This window comes from Sorex araneus, chromosome 5, assembly GCF_027595985.1.
Source record: "Sorex araneus isolate mSorAra2 chromosome 5, mSorAra2.pri, whole genome shotgun sequence".
NCBI classification, from domain to species: domain Eukaryota; kingdom Metazoa; phylum Chordata; class Mammalia; order Eulipotyphla; family Soricidae; genus Sorex; species Sorex araneus.
Window position 1 is genome coordinate 82,548,669 of NC_073306.1, and position 21,054 is coordinate 82,569,722.

General features: G+C 41.1%; 1 protein-coding gene across 1 annotated transcript in view; it reads right to left on the minus strand.

The window, feature by feature from the left end:
• Positions 1-2,458, minus strand: part of ARHGAP29 (Rho GTPase activating protein 29) — a 65,375-nt gene extending 62,917 nt beyond the window's left edge. The window contains exon 1 of the mRNA XM_055140154.1: positions 2,375-2,458. The gene's annotated coding sequence lies outside the window, so the exon portion shown is untranslated. The remainder of the gene's footprint in view (positions 1-2,374) is intronic.
• Between the last annotated feature and the right edge of the window lie 18,596 nt (positions 2,459-21,054).

A 21,054-nucleotide genomic window follows, 5' to 3' on the forward strand; every position in this document is an offset into this window, starting at 1 on the left:
ACTTTTCATTCCCTCCACTCGAAGCAAATCAAACCTCTACTTTTTTTTTTCTTTTTGAGTTACACCCGGTGATGCACAAGGGTTACTCCTGGCTCATGCACTCAGGAATTACTCCTAGCAGTCCTCGGGGAACCATATGGGATGCTGGGAATCGAACCTGGGTCGGCCTCGTGCAAGGCAAACACCCTACCCGTTGTGCTATCAATCCAGCCCCAAACCTCTACTTTCTTATAGGACACGCAATATACTTTTCCTTTTTTTTTTTTTTTTTGGCTTTTGGGTCACACCTGGCGATGCCCAGGGGTTACTCCTGGCTTTGCACTCAGGAATCACCCCTGGCAGTGTTCAGGGGACCATATGGGATGCTGGGAATCGAACCCAGGTCAGCCACATGCAAGGCTAACATCCTACCCACTGTGCTATCGTTCCAGTCCTTCAATATACTTTTCTTGGATAAATCAGATACTGTGCCTGAGTTGTAATTATTTGAGCTTATCTAATTCTGCTCAATAGAGTGACAGATTCTACTGGATGCTTTATAGTGGAGAGAAAGGGATCACACTCAAGTTTCCTGGAGTGGTGATCTGGGGGTGCTGAGGCTGGGGGCCCAGGGATAACAGTGGCGGGATCCTGTTACTTTGGTGTTGGGCATGGTGTAGCCACAGAACAAGTATAAAACAGTGATACTGAAATACCAAACATTAAAAAGGAAAAAAGAAATAGAATTTTTGATGAATGCTGAATGGACACCAACAACAGCACAGGAACGAAAATCCTTCAGGTGCCTCTGAACAGGAGTTGTGCTCTGTTCAAAGCAATACTAGCCACTAGAACTAACCACCAGGGTCATCATAGAAGGCCACATTCCTAAGTCAAGAGCTTTCACAGCTGAGAAGTGAAGGTGCTGATAACGTAGGTGCATGTTCTATTTTAGGGAGGTGGGCAGAGCAGGAATGGCCAGCCACCGCAGGTTTTCGGGACAGTGGTTTTTTCATCTCCAGCCAAGTTCTATTTGCTGCCAACGCGGGGACTGAAACATTTTCTGCCCAGGTATCTTACCTTCCTTCAAGTTCACTCTTAAAGTCTGCTCAGAAGCTAATGAAGTTCGAGGCTCTGGGTTGCTGTGCCTACAAAGCATCAAGTATTTCTAAATAAGGATTTCTGGGAAACTGCCTAAAGAAATCTCTTGAGAGGGATTTAAAACTTCCATATTTTGGTATGATTTCACTATTCATCCTAAATATTCACCTTCAAAAATAATCCCTGATTTTCTTCTCTTGAAGAGAACGCCCTCTTTCCCAAACTGAGTAAGAAAGCAAAGCTAATCCCCACCCCACTCTCATGCCCACCCTCACCACCCCCCCCCAAAAAAAAGAGTAAAGGAAAAAGGTAAATAAGGTACAAAATACTCCTGTGGCTATTTCCACTCCAAAACAGGTTGGAATTTTTTCACCAAAAGCTCCCAATACCCCTTCACCAAAGATCCATTAATCCATACAAAAGATCAAAATATGGGGGGTAGGCGGGAAACAGAATAAAAGTCCGGGTAGGGACTAGTGTGGCGTGGGAGAGAAATCAGTCTCTAAAGCGGATGGCAGTGGAAAAGTGCAAATCAGAAGGACTCTGAGATAAGTGCTCCATCCAGAAGAATGCGATTTCCCTCCAGCGACAGGCTTATTAAATTCAGGAGTCCTGGGACAAGTCTCCGGAGCAAGCTCTCCAGCAGTGGCGACCCTGCCCCTGCCACTCCGACTCTGCAAATCACCCACGACGAGGACCGAGCAGCAAAAGGGTGATGGGGGCGGGGTACGGAGACAGTGACCGGGTCCGAGACGCGGGCTGGGAGTGCGGCACGCACCGGGATTGAAAGGGAAGGTGGGTGTTCTCCGAACGCGCCTGCCCCCGACCCCGCCCCGCCAATCCCAAACAGAACTGCACAGCCCTGAGCGCTGAGAAAGGGGCTCTCAATCGTTTACTTGATCGCGGCCTCTGCATCGGCCAGGCGGAAACTTGAGAAAAGGTCGCCCGGCTTACCCAAAGAACCCAGGTGACCTGAGAGTGCGGAGAAGGACACCCTAAAGCCGGCAGTACGGGCGCCCCAGGGCCAGGAAGCGGATCTGGGAGGGGGCTGCCGGGCGGGCGCGGGAAGGGTCAGTCCGGCCCGTCCGTCCCGGGCTGCTCGGCCGGCGCGGAAGGCACGCGGAGCCGCGTTCGCGCCCCGCCCGACCCCGGCCGGAGGACACTGTCCCGAGACCCCTGACCCGGACTCCGACCGCCAACCACCCGCGCAGCCCGCAGCCGCCCCCACCCCACCCCCCCGCACCGCGCCGGGACGGCACCAGCACCCTCGCTTCCGACACGACCCCGCACTCACCTCGGCGCTCCATCCCGCGTCCCGGAAGCGGACGCCCGCCCCGCACTCACGGTCGCCGCCGCGGCCGCCGCCGCGGGCTCCGACTCGCCGCCCCCATCCCCCACGACCCGCGGACGCCGGGCCCCGCCGCCGCCGCCGCCGCCCAGCAGCTACCGCCACGACCGCGCCGGCCGCAGCCGCTCCGCCCTCCCCGAGCCACGCCCCCGTATCCGCCACGCCCCCCGGGGCTCGGCCCATTGGCCCGCGCGCGTGGGGGCGGGGCTTGGCGCGGGTAGGCAGGTGGGGGCGGCGGGCGGCTGCGAGTGGGCTAGTCAGCTGCTGCGCCGGGATCCTGCAGTGTCTGAGACGCCCGGGAACCCTGTTAGCCACGCTGCGGGGCTTCGGCGGGGCCGGCGGAACGGAGCTTAGAAAAGAGTCATCTTTTGCACGGTCCAACAGGGAGCGGGTCTCACACTTTTTTTTTTTTTCTTTTTGGGTCACACCCCGGCGATGCACAGGGGTTACTGCTGGCTCTGCACTTAGGAATTACTCCTGGCGGTACTCGGGGTACCATATGGGATGCTGGACATTGAACCGGCTTGGCTGCTTGCAAGACAGACGCCCTACCCGCAGTACTATCGCCCCAGCCCCACTTTTTTTTTTTAAATATAAGTGAATGTCCCTTGGGTGGACACTGAATTTCCGGTCCGGAATCTGGTCTTCAACTTGATGTATCTGCCTTCTCCCACCCTCCCTCCACCCTCCCTCTCCCTTTTGAAACAAAAATATGATTTGTCTTTAATTTCAAATTCTGTCTTCCACTAATTGTCATTTTCAGAGAGCTAATCAAAACATTAACTATTTATACATCTGTCTCACAGAAGTTACTCGGTAAATACTAGTTGGAAGCTTATCCCTATGATACCTATGCTATGTATCACTTAATACTCCTTGAGTAATGGGACTCATCAGCTCTGTTGGGGAAACACCAACAAAGCATTAAAGCGTTTTTCTAGATTTTGGATCACAGATGAGGTGAGGAAGGAGTGTTTTCCTTGAACAGGGTAGATTGTTAATAACACTTAACAACTAGACCAAGAATTTTCTTTTCCTGCCTTCTCCCCACAGGCATAAAGGGTGTTCCATTAATATTATCTGAATAAATGGATAAAGTTATGTGGAGGGAATTTGTAAGCCTCATCCTCCCCTTATATCTTTTTTCAAAATATATTAGACATCTGTTCCCCACTCTGCCTCATTACTGAAGAGAAATACGATATTTGGAAAAACATTCTCAGAAAAAGATGGTAATTCACTTCTATAAAAATAAATACAGGTGTTACCTGAGAAAGAATGAACGTCAAAAATCTGTTATTTGGAACTGTGTGGCTCATATGTTGTAAAAGAAAAGAAGGAATAAAGGGCAATACTGCCACCAAATCCTGTAACAGTGTCCCATGTCCACATGCCCATATAATCCAACCGGTTTTTCCTTTTCCTCTTCTTTTTTAACCAAGTATTACTCCTTTAAGATCATTTCACGTGAGTGTGTATGTGGTGGGGGGGTCATGCAGGAGGGAAACTGGGGACCTTGGTGGTGGGAAATGTACACTGGTGAAGGAATGGGTGTTGGAATATTATATGACTAAAACCCAATCATGAACAAATTTTTAACTATCTCACTGTGATTCTATTTAAAAACTAAAAAATAATAAAACATAGGCATTAAAAAAATATCATTTCACGTGATTCCTTTGGAGGACAAGGAATCATAAATTTAAAAAATGCATAAGCAAAATTGAATGCTAGATAAATAATAAATCATGACAAATGCATAATGTTTTGGTACTTTATAATTATGGAATTATTAATAACACATTAAGGACTAACTCTTGAAATTTGATTCCCTTTTTCTATGATAGAATTTCACCTCTGCTCTGAAGTCTTCCTAATCTCTCTACCACAGGATGCTCTTGCGGCCAGGGGAGTAGGAGCCCAGCCCCCTAGAGAGGACAGTGGCCAGGCAGTCCTCCTCTCTGCCACCTTCAGCAATAGCCTATGGAGGAGGACACTCCATTGTCCATCAGCTCTGATCTGTTTTCATTAATTTCACAAGTATTGAGTATTTCCAATGGGTCAGTCATTGATTAAACAATGGAAGTAGACAGAAATAAGCTGAAGGCAGGCAGCTTCTTCCATTCCCGTTGCTATTTTTGACCCTCACTACTGGAGCCTACAAGGCAGTGTAAGAGTACAAAGACTGCAGATTCCAAAATGGACAAAACTCACCAAGCAGGTTATTAATCTTGATTCCATGATCATTGTCGTTGAGAAACAAGGAATCAATTCAGATTACATGCTAGAAATGAATGTGAAAGACATTGTAAATACCCACGAATAAATATGCTCTCCTGAGGAATGAAAATTGAATAACACTGGGGAAAAAAACTCAAGGGAATCTATGAATATGATGGCATAGTCTATAATAGCTAGATTAAGGTACTGAGTGTCAAACTCCAGTTGTCAATGTTGTTTCAAACTTTCTCTAAGACATTTCTAAAAGCCACCAAGTGTCATAATGCCTGATGTCTAAATGGGTGAACTCCTGATAATGGTCACTGCAGAAAAGAAAAAGAAAAGAAATGAGAAAAAAGGAAAGAAAGAAGGAAGGAAGGAGGGAAGTAAGCAAGTCAGCCTAAAAACTGTAATGGTTGTGAATAAAGATATGATAGTGAAGGTGATTTTCTACGGATAACTCTGGAAACTTCCAGGGTTTACTTTGTACTTAGTAATTGCCTTGATCCAGTAAGTTATTTACACTTCCCAATATCCCTATGAAGTACTCAGACCCATCTAACAAGTGAAAACCTGAGACATAACCAAAAAATCAATAGTTTCTACTGATTTTAATTTTTTAATGATATGTGATTTGGTCCATTACAATCTCTTCTCAATACTCTAGATCACTAGTTGTTTTTCTGATCTCTCTTTAGAAAATAATATTTCCCTCTTCATTACTCTGCTTTGAATTTTGCCAAAGAACTTATGACTCTACTGACTTATTTAGATTTTTTTTTACTTGCTTGCTTCGGGAAACACCAGTAGTGCTCAGGCTCTATTCCCAGCCTAGTGCTCAGAGACTAGCAGTTCTTAAGGGATTATGCTGCGCTGGGGATTTAACTCAGTGTCCTGCACACCTGCATGTAGATCATAAATGTATTATTTATTTCCTCTCTTTAATACACAGAATGTAATTCTGTGACAGAAGGAACTCTGCTTGTTTTGTTCACCACTATGTATTCTGAGCCCCTGGAAAAGTACTTGGAACTAATCAATAATATAAAGGTTTAAAGAAAGCAATAGTACACATGTCTCAGTCCAAGATTTATCTTTTGCAAAGATTGATTTGTTAACACTTTGAACATTTTTAATCAGATAAGAGAACCATATTGTTTTGTTTGACAAAGATTTTATGTTAGCTGCTTGTAAGCAATATACTAACACATGCCAAGTTTAATTACTTCACTTAATCTTTATCTGAAAGAACCACAGTAACTCTAGAATCTAAAATTATTTCCTTCCTTTTTTGTAAGTTGTGGGGTAAACAATGTTTTTTGCAATTTTTTTTCCTTCGATCCCACCAAATGCTGACTTGATAAGGAAAATTACACAGGTACATCTCACCTATGTATTCTGTTTATTGGATGTCACTTTGCTTTGGAATACCTCATGTCATCTGATCCTCAAGAAACTTTATAAGATGGGAGAATGAGATCTGTTTTTCTCAAGACAATATTCTCAGAGTCAGAGGGATGTAGAATTGATCAACTCCATCCTCCTTAACTTACTGTTTGGCTTCGTGTCTTGGTGGAGGAACTCCCAACATTTTTGGGAGGACTATGAGGGCTATACTCAAAGGTGCTCAGGAGACCATATATTGTCATGTGGTTAAACCCTGGGCCCTGAGCATGCCAGGCATATGCTCCAGCTTCTTGAGTGATCTCCCTAGATCATCCCATTCTTTTGTTTGTTGTTGGTCATGGTGGTGTTTTGTTTTTTGGGTCACATCAGACTGTGTTCGACACTACTTCTGACTCTGTGCTTGGGGGTCACTCTTGGCAGTGCTCAAGGGACCAGGGATAGAACCCAGGTCTCCCATATGCAAAGCATATGCTCAGCCCATTAAACTGTCTCTCCAGTGCACTCCTACTGTTCCATTTTTTAAAGGAAAGCCCAAGACATCATCCCCAAAGATTACAGATTATAAACAAGACCAGGGTTCTTTCTACATTAACTGATAAATTAATGTTTTAAAATGTCTGTATGAAACTAGATCAGAGCACCTCCCTGAATTATTTTTGACACTTTGAGTAAATATTTGAACTACACTAACATGTTAAAATATGACATTGGCTCTCCAAATTTACTCCTGTTACTTTGGAGGTCTGATTTCTTCAATTACTGAAGACTAATGGCCCTGAAAAAAAAAAAAAAAAGGTGGCTTAGCCTGGAACCCAAAAAGGGGTTGGTTTGTTCTTGACGTGGAACATTGTCCTAAAGGCACTTCACAGCATACACATATTGTGGCTTTGCTCCTGAGGGGAAGGCTGGCTGACTTTATGAAGGAGTAGAGCTCAGTGGAAACATTACTAATCTTCTCTTTATCTACCCACTGAACAAATACTGCTGAACTCTGAGAAACAATACTGCCAATAGGGACTTTAATTAGTGTTTATCTTTCTAACTATGTATTTATACAGGGAGGCTGTTTGTGCCATGCTTGCTAGAGGATTGGGAAGTACCTCCTTATAAAAGTTGAAAAATACTTAGTTTTACAAACCTGCATTAACAAAGCCTCCTTTTAATTTTATTCAAGAGGACATTAAATTCTATAGCATCAGAAAAAAAAATATTTTTACCCAAACATAAAAAATTTTAAATGATTTTGCTCTGGAACGATTTTAATAGCTGATTATTTTGTTAGCAAAAGGAAAGTACCGGAAAAAATAGTTCTATGAGTTACTAATCCTCCACTGATAAGGGCTCTAAATATCTCTAAATACTTTGTTTCAAAGACCTTGAGAAATATTGTCTGATTGTTGTTGAGGATTGGCATCCTTCACCCCTGGTAGATTCAACACTCTAATTGTGTTTGATGACATACCCAGTTTGGGATTCTCATCAATGTAATTAAATTTTGTCTGGAAGCTACATGGTACTATAGTATATAAGGTCACAAACATCAGCACATATCCAACTAGCAAAAAAAAGACGTGATGAAATACCTGTTATGTAACATCACTGAAACCATCAGCTTGGTATATTCAGGGTGGAGAACAGATGGAATAGGAAACAAAGCATAGGACAGTAAGTTCAGTAAGTTTCCCTGCTTAGTAGTTAGCCAGAGTGAGGTTGTGAGATGAAACCTGCTTTAGATCACTCCTGTGAGTACATGAAGACCATAGTCTGAGCTGGAATGAACATCACCAAGCTGATTTCTAATGACTTCCTTTTGGGGAATGGCTAAAAGACCAAAGGGATGGGGGTGGAAAGGTTATGTTTTGGAAAAATTACTAAAAGATAAAACAATTCTAGCAAGAAAATAGAATCTAAGGAAATGAGTAGGCTGGTAGATAAGAGGTCTCTAGACCTTAGAGTTACTTAGAGACCAAATAAAAAGTAAAATCATAAGATGTGGGTCAGGGGACAGTGGATTTTAGAAGAATTCTTTGAAAGTGTTTCACAGAGAATTGCTCTTTTCATTTATGCAAGCTTTTCTTAACACTTTAGTGAGATGGAGTTGCCAATGGGAATTGCAATATTGTATTAGTGCATCTGTGTTTGAAGTGCTTTGAAAACTAAAGGGGAAGGTGGTTTGGGCAGAGGAGGTGGAATGAACTCTGTGTGTGTGTGTGTGTGTGTGTGTGTGTGTGTCTGTGTGTCTGTGTGTGTGCGCGCGCGCCCAAGTGAGAATAAAAAAGAGACATTATAGGGAGAATTTGAGAACAAAGTAAATTACTAATTGATCTGACAAGGTGCTATGGGCTGAGCCTAATCCCTCATAATGTGACTGTATTTGGATATAGGATTTTAAAAGAAATGTTTAAGCTAAAATAAGACCATTTCTCAGCCATGTGCAAGGCAAACACTCTACCCGCTGTGCTATTGCTCCAGTCCAATATATATGTATATACACACACATATATATATGTTGCATTAACAACTGTTTAGCATACCTTAAGACAATGTTCAATTAATATTTATTACTTATTTATGAAAATTATCATTTTGTAGTACCTACCTATAGCTTTTGTTTATCTATTTGGTTTTTGATTGAATGAGGAATTTCATTCCTATTCAAGTGATATAACATTTTAACATGAATTGCAAAGTGGGAGGGTTCCAAATAGAGCATAGAAAATTTGATTTTAAAGTACAAATACATCTGCACTAAATTGTCAAAACAAATAAGCAAAAATTCCTATTGGAAAGTTATTCTTTAAATAAAATTTGAAATTTAACTAGAAAAAAAAACAAGACCATTTCTGTGGGTCATAATTCAAGCATCACTATAAGAAACCAAGCTTAAGACATAGGTACTCACAGAGACAAGACTATGTGAAGATAAGAGGAGAAGATAGTCATCTATAAGCCTCAGGAAAGACCAACCACGATGACACTTTGATCTTGGACTTTGAGCTTCCAGAATTGTGAGAAAGTTAATTTCTCTTAAATCACCCAGACCATGGTAATTATGGCAGGTGTGGTAACCTAACATACAGGGAACTATCGTTTAAACTCTAGGAATAAAATAATAATTCCAATAACATGTTCTAGTTCAACCTAAGTTTGTTCTTTCCATTCCCCAAAAATATTAAGTTCGAGTCAGACTGAAAGTTGCCAGTACCCAACTTTAAGTGGGGCATTTCTTCATAATATTCACAAGTCACAATGAGTCAATATCACTCCTACTCTAGGGTGTAGGCCAGGATGTAGCATCATATCCATTGTAATATTGTTATTAAAATCAGAAGGCAGGATGTTTACAGGCCTGGGGTTCTGCGAGTATTTTCAGTGGGAGGAGGTTGGTTTCTGCTCAGAGTAGAAGGGAGGCCCTGAACTTATCGTTTGTAGCCAACAGAGGAAGATCTAGAATGGCAATTTTAAGGATACTATTGCTACCACTCTGATTTGTGTTTATGGTATATCTGTGGCAAGTTGATACTAGTAATCCTTCCATACTACTTGCTTCAAAATAGAAGTTTAGGGGGCTGGAGTGATAGCATAGCGGGTAGGGCGTTTGCCTTGCACGTGGCCGACCCGGGTTCAAATCCCAGCATCCCATATGGTCCCCTGAGCACCGCCAGGAGTAATTCCTGAGTGCAGGGCCAGGAGTAACCCCTGTGCATTGCCAGGTGTGACCCAAAAACCAAAAAAAAGAAGTTTAATAAGCATGAATTAACTTTTATGTTACGTTTGGCCCCATTTTACATGTCACAATGTTTAAAAAATCAGTGAAATTGTTTTATGGTTTGTTATGAATTGTTATATGTTTTTTATTAAAATTTCTGATAAGAAAGCTATGTCATAATGAAGTAAATGATTTGCTCAAAGCTGTACAGTCATATAGAAGACTGAACTCAAAGCAAAATTGCATATCTTATCAAGATTCTTTCCAATAGGCTCCCACATCTATTTCACCTTATACATTTCAAATAATCCACTTTTACCAAATAATTATATTTTTTGTATTTACCAAATATTACATGTAATAAAGGTCTTTGGTATTTAACATAGATTATGTTTATTCTATATATGCAGCATAAAAAATATTTTGCACATACAAATGGGCAGGACGCTGTATCCTAAACTGCCTTAGAATTTACTTCCTTTACCATTGGCCTTTATTCAGAATTTTTTAAAAAAAGAATTCTTAAAAAAGAAAAAGAAAAGAAAGAATACTTACAAGACATTTTCTCTTACAGAAATACACAGTCTGTTTACTAATACCCATAGAGAGACTGAACACTACTAATTCATTTTTATTTACCCTTATCTTGTTAGGTCACACCAGACAGTCATTAGGGGTCACCCCCAGCTGTGTTCAGGGGACTACGCAGGTGCTAAGGATTGAACTCAGGTTTCTGAATGTAAAGCATGTGGTCAGTTCTTTGAACTAGTTTTTTGGTCAGTATCAATATTCATGTAGCCTAATATGTATTTTATTTAATTTAGTTTATTTTAGATGTATGTGGGAGCTTGTGGAGATAACAATATAGTTCCATCAGGAAAATACCTTTCAGATTCTCATGATAAACTTTCAAGCAAATCTTTGGAATCCAATTCAGCCATTAAATGGATACTCCTTGACAATTAAGAATTTTTCAATAATTAACTTCTGTTCCTCTCCAACAATCTTTTTACATTTCAGAAGGCACCTCAAGAATCTTGCTATATTGCCACATAAATATTATGACACAGGTGATATAGACAGTGATATATGTCCATTAGGTGCAGAGAACTAATTATTAATAAGATGCCGGCTGATGACAGAGTGCAAATGGCATGACATGAACATTGCCATGCTATTGGAAATTCTATCAGAATTCCTGGTAGCACTTATATGAGGTCTAGCATATGCATATCATTGATTGATTACTCACCTTATGCTCTTTCCTTCCTCGAGAAAGAAGATGGTAGAAACCCAGGTCAGAGAGATTAGATTCTGGTGCTAGCAAGTTAGTAAGTAGATGTGATATACAAATGTGTTATAATAGAGATTGAACATTCTACACCCTAGAGATTGGGCCAAACTGAGAACACCAGACTCCTGATAGGAACCAGACTAATTAGCTCTAACTCCTAAAATTTCAGGTGAGATGATAATCCCCAGGTCCTGAATTGCTGCTGCTTACTCTCAGAAATCTGGGTGTTGTACACTTGGATTTTCAATGTTTTAAGCCCAAAATGTATGCTCTTTTAAAAAATTATTTTATTCTTAATATGGCAAACAAATTCCAACTTCGTTAATATTTTGTCCAAGTCAAGGAAAATGTACGAGAGTCAGAATCTAGCCCAGAAGCAGCCGGTTTGTGGCCTCTGAGTTAAAAATCTCTGAATGAGCAGTCAGAAAAAAATACAGCAGGTTGGGTGCTGGTCTTGCATGTGGCTGGTTCTAGTTTGATCCCAGCTGTTCTTGGTGGTCCTTGGCCTGATGGTATTTGCTCCTGCCCAAGGTGCTGAGTGTGTGTGCCGGTGGGGGGTGAGGGAAAGGTGGCAGAAAGCCACATCTAGTGCACAGAGACCACCAGGGCTACTCCTGGTTGTGCTTTGGGGCCCATGTTATATAAGTCTCAGGGAGTCTTATACCTACTGGTCATATGTTCTGACACTTGAATCAAAACCTGCATCCAGTTTCTTGTTCTGCTTTGTTTTGTTTTGTTGGGGGCGGGGGGCACACCTGGTAATGTTCAGCTATTACTCCTGGCTCTGCACTCAGGAATTGTTCTTGCAATGCTCAGGGGACAATATGGAATGCAGGATAGTGAACCTAGGTCAGCTGTGTGCAAGGCAAATGCCCTACCTGCTGTACCATCGGCTCCAGTACCCCAGCTTCTTGTTCTTAGATGAGCTTCTGATCTCTGTGAGGCACAGTAGTAGAGAGTGAGTTCTCTGATGTCTTTATATCCTACATCCTTGTAATACCAACCTCTTACTCTTTGTAACATTAAATAAGGCAAAAGTGTCTCTCCCGTTAAAACATTTAAATGAAACAGGCTAAGAGACCACTACCTGGCACTGATAACTTCTGTCAGATTAGGCTTCTGGCTTACCTTCCTACCGATTCTGAGTGTCCAGTGCCCTACCAGATACTGACACTTGAATGTTTATTGCTAGAGCTGGACAAATTCTCTTACCTCCAGCTCTGCAGCCTGATCTTTCATTGCCAAAACTCTGGAATGCCTTATGAACCAAGGCACACCAGCTATGATGACCCTGATCCCATTTAATGATGAAGCAATACATGTTTGTGTTTGTTATGAAAGGATGGATCTTATTTGACTTTCCTGTATTGTGCACACAGGCCAAATCTAGCTTTATATCCATAGAAATGAAGATTTCAGTAATTTAGGTGATCAGGAGTCTTGTGGGTCTGGTCTATCTGCTATATAGAAAAGCTGTGCTTTAAAGGTGTTAGAAATAGTACAGATCATGGACATGAATGAGTCCTTCAAGGTAATGAGTTTCATACTATCTCATACTTTCCTCTGAGTTTTAGACAGTTATAATAATACAAATTCAATGAGAAAATTGGTAGGAATTTTTAAATAATCTATGTCACTGCCCATATAGTGGTTATTAATGGCTTAGTATTCTTCCTTTCAGCCTTTTTATTTGGGTAGGATGGGGGCGAGTTACATACATTAAAATTGTCCCTTTACATTGAAATTATTCTCTATATTCCACATTTTGTATCTATTTTTTTGTTTGCTTAATTCCACCTAGTATTTTATAACATAAATATTTACCCATGTATTTCTTTAGAAAGCTGACTTATAATAACATCATACTATTTTCTAGAAGTGCAATCCTCAACCTTTTGATGGTTCGTTTCGTTCCAATTTTCCCTGGGTAGCAATAGAATGGTGTGCTTCCTAGTACATGAAGCTGAATTTGCACTAACTCTCATTTCCTCTGATTAGTTTCTTGGAAGTCTGAATGTTTGGTCAAAGTCTGGGCGTATTTATACAGATCCTACACATATTGCCAAATAGGTCTCCAAATATTATTCGTAGTCTGTAGCACCACTTCAGAAAGTCCATTTCCCCATCCTAACAGCACTTTCTTTCTCCTGTAAGTTAGTGCTAGTTATGTTTAGTCTCAGGTCTTCTTGCTGATTCTTCTCTAGGTCTTATTAGAGTCTACATTGATTCACATTTCATCTTCATTGTTTGTAATTGGTTCCCAGGCATCCAAAGCCAACCCCTTCTGCCCCAAGACTGAGAAGGCTCCATTGAGAAGAACATCAAAAGGCAGCAGAGGTATGAAATGAGTTTTTGGTTCATAGACTGAAGCATCAGACCCTCAAGAGTTTTGTATCTCTGGGAAATGCTTCTCTCTGAATGCCCTGGATGTCTCTCTAGTGCTACCTCCACTTGCTTCTTTTGAGCTTTGGAGCTTTTATGCATGAGAATTCTATCCAATGCCCTACCGTCATGTTGACAACTATTTACGTGTTTTCACTATTGCCGAGTTCCATTTCCTGGAACTAGTCCCTCTCTTGATTTTCTCTTTCTCAAATTGGATAGATTTCTCTGGAAATTTGAGATTTACATCTCTGAATCCTCCATCCTACCTCCTGCCTGATCTCCACTAAAGGCCACTGAAGATATTCCATTAAGCGGCTCCTCTAAATTTGTTGTTCCATTAACCTTGACATCTGTGAAAGGGGCAATGTTTTGTGTCCCATTGTATAGTATTTGTCTCTTATGGACAGCTTCTTTCTGGGTATCCACCCTGATGTTAACTTTGCCCCTGACTCTGACAACTCGCTCACACTTTGGCTCTGGACTTCTGCTCCCAGCCCATGTTGCAAGCCTAGTAAGAACCTGATACTTCAAGACATTGCTTCGGGTTATTAGGGGAGTGTACTAAACGTGCACTGAAAGACATGGCAGTTTGCCAGTTTCATCTTAATAAACCCTATTCCACTCCCCAGACTTCTTCCCTCCCAGCTCAGCTTCCATCTGATTTCTAGTTGTGATTTGTTCAAGCTCCATCTCTGTCTGTAGCACTTGATTGACATTCCCTTTTATCTCTGGCCCACCCTATGCTCTGGCCTTTCCCTACTTGGCTCTTCCCTTCTGCATTGGAATTACTGGCCTGGTCTTCCTTCCCTGTGAACTATATCCATTAGCTGTCATGCCAAAGATTGACCAGGCATTCCTAAGGCCCTGCCTTTTCCCTGTCTCTGGGCCTGCTCCAGAAACTGTGAGGATAGAATATTTAAACACCTCCAATTTCATTTTTCTTCTGAGAAATTAAGGCTCAACCCTTTACTCTGGCCAACCCAGGCTTAGAGTATCCCTTTCCAGGGTCAGGCATTGGGAAGGAATGTGCAGAATAAGAGCAGACACTTAGCGCTGAAGAAACTCCACAAAACAAAGCCTCTATTAGTGCTAGTATGCCTTGATTCATGGGTTAGGGTCTATCTCACCAGGGACAATGGGGGACACCAAAACCAAGAGAGTAAGAAGTCATCTATTTTGAGAAGGTCAATATTTAAAATTCTAGGAGAGTAAGGTACCTCTTTACTCTCACAGCTGTTAGAAACTTGGTGCAGACCCAGGAATGTGGCTATAGGGAGATGGGGAGAAATATTACTCTTGTTTCTGGCTTATTTTATGAGACAGCAGGCAAGGCACACGATGGTATTCTTTCTAGTCAAGCTGCTTTTGATTAAATGAAACCAAAAACCTATTCAGAGTTCAGGCAATTGGAATGAGAGGAAGGACTAGTCCTTCCAAAGAAAATTTAGCAGGGAAATAGAGAACGACGGCAAGACTGGCATGTCCGGAACAATGGGCCAGCCAGACTCAGATGCCAGTCAACTAATGGACACAGGTCCCTGCTGTTCTGTTCCTTTGACACCATGCTTTTTTCTAGGCTCCCTTCAGCTTGTACATACCTCGGGAGCTCCTGAAGTTCATGCCACTCCAGAAACTGCTCTCAAAGAGTCAATAGTCTCACCTCCAAACTATGCTGGGGAACGATGAGAACTTTACAGAGGATTCTGAGTCTCCCTTCCTGAGAAGGACTAACTTTTCCAGAGTGCTGTGTTTATTGTGCTAGTTTAAGAGCTACTGATATCTCCTTGTCTCTCCGATCTCCCTTCTCCCCACTTGATATGCTGGACCACTCAGAGATGTAAACTTCGGTACTTCTTATCTGCATGGTAGTAAGGCTCAGAGTGAAGAACACAGAGACTGTTGGGAAAATTAACTCACTCATTCTTACAACTCTGGTTCAAAAGAGGACTCCTGGGAGATCAATGGAGTCCCTGTTAGCCAATCCTTACTGAACTCATAATTCACCTACTCGTACTCATAACCTCCCCAGCACTGAAGTTTCCCATTCAAGGCTTCCAAAATAAAAACTTATGGTTCATGAGATACACACTCAAATAGCTTCTTTGTGAGAAGTCATCATTAGCTCCTAAAGGGAGTACACCCATTTGCATCCTTTCAACATTATAGCATTGGGCAGCATATGCGTAAGGAAACCAAGGCTCATAAAGATGCAGTTATTTGTACAAGGTCACATGAGTCAATCGTAGAGCCAGGACAAGAACTCAACTCCACTGTCCTCATTTTAGATACCTTTCATTATTTTATTATGCCTACTTTAGAGTTTTGCTCATCTTTGGCTTATGTAACACTATATTCTGAGTTGAAATTACTTCCATAGCTTAGAAGCAGATCAATAACCTGTCCAGGATTTTTCTGTCTGACTTCCTACAATAGAATCTCACAATTATATAGCCTGATCAAAGGTAGAACTGAGTCACCATGGGCTCTTGGACTGTCAACTGGTTATTAATAATCCCAAACCCTGGAGAATATATTTTTGATGTGTTCTCACTTAAGATGCAGGCTTGTTTTCCGAAGACTATAATGTTATAGCCTTGCAGTAGATTGTATATGGTTATAATATCCATTAGTAACAATTGCTTACATTTTGAAACCAGGTAGAAGTGCAACCTGTCAGGTCCTATTTATATTTCTTCTTTGCTCTAGTAATGATCTAGTTCCCACATCTCACATCTAGTGAGATGTGCTTCATCTCACATCCTTGACATGACTGTAACAGTAAAATGTGATAGAGAGGTAGCAGAGTGAAAAGAGTGAGATGGTGGGTTCTGATGTGAAACAAATCTCTGATCTTATCCTGACCTGGCCTTTATTCACTGCATGATCATGAGTAACTTACAGAATCCCTCCAAGACTGGGCTGGAGCGATAGCACAGCAGATAGGGCATTTGCCTCGCACGTGGCCAACCCGGGTTCAATTCCAAGGTCCCTCTCAGAGAGCCCAGCAAGCTACCACGAGTATCCCACCTGCACAGCAGAGCCTGGCAAGCTACCTGTGGTGTATTCGATATGCCCAAAACAATAACAGCAAGTCTCACAATGAAGACGTTACTGGGGCCCACTCAAGCAAATGGGATGAATGGGACGACAGTGCTACAGGGCTCCAAGACTTGATTTTCTGTTTATTAGAATAAGTAGGACTGGGCCGGAGCGATAGTACAGTGGGTAGGGTGTTTGCTTTGCACTTGGCCAACCCGAGTTTAATCCCTGGTATCCCATGTGGTCCCCTGAGGACCTCAAGGAGTAGTTCCTGAGAGCAGAGCCAGGAGTAACTCCTGAGCATCGCTGGGTGTGACCCAAAAAGCAATAAATAAATAAATAAGTAGCATTGTAGCACTGTCATCCCATTGTTCATCAATTTGCTCGAGTGGGCACCAGTAACGTCTCCATTGTGAGACTTGTTACTGTTTTTGACATATCGAATACGCCACAGGTAGCTTGCTGGGCTCTCCAAGAGGCATGGAGGAATCCAACCCAGGTCGACTGCGTGCAAGGCAAATGCCCTACCCGCTGTGCTATCGCTCCAGCCATTAAAATAAGTATTACTCAAAATATTACTTGAAATAGTTATTTTTTTTAAAAAATGGGTTTTTAAACTCATTAGATTTAAACTCAGAGTTTTAAACTCAGGGCTAAGAAGAGCTTACCTCACTATTTGACTTATCATATCTTCTCCCCTATGATTTAATATGATGGAATTCCTTTGAGCTTCCTCATTCTTCACTTTTATTTTTAATTTAACGGCCTCTGACATGTAAGGTACTAGGTTAAATAATTGCACTTCTCTGGCATATTGGCAGTGCTAATATTTGTTCTCTTACCTTTCCCCCAGTTTTTCAGCTCTCCATTTTTACATTGTGTAAGCTTCAGATCAATTCTGGCTTCTTGGGGCTGGAGCAACAGCACAGCAGGTAGGGCATTTGCCTTGCACACAGCCGACATGGGTTCGATTCCCAGCATCCCATATGGTCCCCTGAGCACTGCCAGGGGGGTAATTCCTGAGTGCAGAGCCAGGAGTGACCCATATGCACTGCCGGGTAGGACCCAAAAAGCCAAAAAAAAAAAAAAAAAGGTAGGCTTCTTCTGAGAAACAAAAGAACATAAATTCTCCTGCTTATATTTCAGTTTAATAATTTGAATTTTAAAAGAGATTACATCTGTCTTACTTTAGATGTTCATTTTTAATATAACCATTAAAACTTATAGTATAAAATTTTAAACAAGGAAAGTGATAGATAATATTTGATGCATTAATTTCAAAGCTGTGTAATGTATTAATTCCCTCCTCCTTCTTTAAGTTTTTGCCCAGCACCCATCTTAATGATTGACCCATTCTTTGATTTGTCCCATTGAATTCTGCAAGCTTCTACATTTCCCTGCCACTTCCCCCACCATTACAAACACAGATTGGGCTAACACACTTACAAGCTCAACTTTTACCATAGCACTTTTCATCATTCAAAATGCTGTGAAAGTGTTTATGTTTATTGTATATTTATTTTTTAATATTTAATTTTTATATTTAATATTTATTGTTTACAAATAAATATACAATAAATAAATAAAATTTCTCTATCTCACCAGCTCTCTCTCTCTCTCTCCCTCCCTCTCTCTCTGTCTCTCATGTTAATATTTTCTAAGAGCCTAGAAGAGAGTCTTGGACATAGTATCTAGTAAATACAGTAAATATTTGTTCAGTGTTAGTTAAATAAATACTCAAGCATTTATTTAACTAAAGTATTCTACTTAAACTGCCAATGGTTATCTTCTGTAATAGATATACAGACAAATCCCCAAGCCTCCCCCCCCCAAGACTTTCATTCGTCTCTGTCTTTTTGTCTTTTCTTGCTAATTCTAACTAGATGTGAATAATGGCTATACATATACATTTGTATGTGTAATGCATACACATGAATTTTATATATGTGTAAATGATTTTACGCATATTTTATATATGTGTAATTTTATATATGTGTAAATGATTTTTTTCTACTATGCATGTAAGTATGTTTATGCAAATTTGCATGGATATAAGAAGATATAAGATTAAGCCTGTTAATAGAGAATAAGTTTTCTTCTTTTTTCAATTTTGAGGCAATTTTTTTTAAAGACTGAAATTTCATCACATATCCCACAGAGCAATGAATGCCCTGGGGTGAAAGGCCAGAAAAAGTTCTTTTAAACACTCCCAGAGTCCGTTTCTGGCCCAGATCCAGTTTGATGACTGACTCATTTGCCATGTTGGTACTTGAAGATGGGGTATCATTTCAGATTGAAATTTAGGAGTTTGTTTTTATCTAAATTAACCTCGTTAGTTGTTTAGCCCTGGCAGGCAGATTTGATTAATCTATTCACGAACATTTATTAAATTAACTTACTTCCATTCTTTGTCCAACATTGTGCTAAATCCTGGTTACATAGGATAAAAGGGCAAAGTTCTTTTAAGGAATCTAATCTAGAGGAAGTAATGGATAAGTAGAAAAAGGCAATTGTAATGCAGTGAAGGGCTCTTTACAGCTGATAACAGAATGCTAAAAGAACACAAAGGGTTAGGATATGTTCATGGTCTCTAATCCAGAATCACTGCCAAATTCAGCCTTATACAATCTGATTTTTAAAGATTGTATCAGTCCTTCTGTCTGTTCTGAATGGCAATTGCTTGTGGCCAGGAATAAAGGATGCAAAATTTATTGCTGTAATTACCATGCTATTACATTGCAATGATAAGGATAGTGAGGAAAAGGCAGTTTATAGGTTGAGAGAGGCAATATTCTCATTATATAATTGTAGCACTGCAAATTTAAATAATACAATAAATTTATTAATGGAATATCTGCTATGGTGTGGCTTAAGGTGCTGGAGATATAGCAGAGACTAAAATTTAGAAAGTTGTGGCTCTCAAAGGATTTGTGTTCCTGTTGGGAAGACATAAAAGAAGAAAATAAATAAGTAGTAGTACGTATATGACTTAGAAATCTGGCTGAGTCCCATTTATAGTGTGTCCACTAAGTTCATGGATCCAAACAAAGATCAATTCCCTGTCCTAAACGTCTTGAGATCAGCAATCAACAATCTTAAAGGACAAAGGTAGAAAGTCAAGGAAATGAACATTACAATTTTGTACCTGGCTTTGAAAGCTCATACCAATTTTGGATAAGGGAAGCAGCACATTCTATACCTAACTATTGTACCAGTACATATATGAGTGCCATGGAAGACTACCAACTTGGAATGGGCCCTGAGGAGAAAAGGGATCCACAGCAGGTCCATCACAAGTAGCTTGGATGCTTGGGCCACAAGTTCTGATTGATCTACTTTGACTATGCTGTTACTGGTGGGAAAGCAGAGTTTGAGTAAGTTCCAGTCGACAATCACATTACAGGCTCCTGGAGTTCAGGATCCCGGTCTTGTCATCTGAAGCTAACATGATTTATCCATTTAGAGAAAAAAGAAAAGTTCTTGAGGCTCCCCAATGACATGGAATGCTTGATCTTGAAACCCCACATTTTCAGAACTAAGCATAGGTGTTAGGGCAAGTCATAAGGAGTTCGACAATAAATGGAACTGATAGATTAGAGATTGCCCCCAAGCAGCTCTAGAGGGTAAAAGAAAGTTTTATGAGCAAGAAATCCAGCCTCCCAACCACCCTCATGGATTCAACAGCATCTCTTCCTCACTTGCATTACACCTAACAATGTCATCTGGGGGTCCCTTTAGGATCTTAAACTGAAGGGGAAATCTAGATTTAAGTTATGGGTGCACTGGCTTCAAATGTAGCGACCTGCAAATCATATATGGACAGAAGCTATATTGCACCTATCCTTAAAGATGTGCTTAAAGAGAGTGAAGACAGGAAATTCTCCCAAGGGGCACAACTGCAAGCAGTGGACTTGAATATCAATTTTGTGAAGAAGTCACAAAATTGTATATTTGTTTTCTACTGCTATGTCACAACATAAGCTTACTCCTTAGCAACTTGAAACAACACATCTCACAGTTTCTGCAGGTTTGAAACTTAGGTGTGGCTTGGCTGGCTCCTCACTCAGGGACTCTCACAAGACTGCAATCAAGATCTCAGCCAAGTTGGAGTCACCACCAGGCCAGAACAAGGGAGGATCTGAAACAAGCACACTCAAGTGGTAGTTCATAGGACTCACTTTCTCATAGAATGTTAGACGGGATGCCCCAGGTCTCTGCTGCCTGTTGGCCACAGGCCTTTCTTATCTTCTCTATAAAATCACTCACGACCTTGCAACTGGCATCTAAATAAGAGAACGCAAGGAAGATGGAGGCTGGTCCTTTTGCAACTAAACTCTCAAGTGATAACCCATTACTTTTGCTGTGATCTGTTGGTTAGAAGAGAGTCACTAGATTCAGCCCACACTCAAGGGAGGGGATTGCATAAGAGCATGAATACCAGTAGGAGGAGATCATTGGGAGATGTCTTAGAAACTGCCTTCCACATCACACCAGATTCCTGGATAACAGCCAGCAGCGACAGAGAGAGCTTCAGAATAGGAAACTTCCTGGACAGCTAAAGTGCTGGTTTGG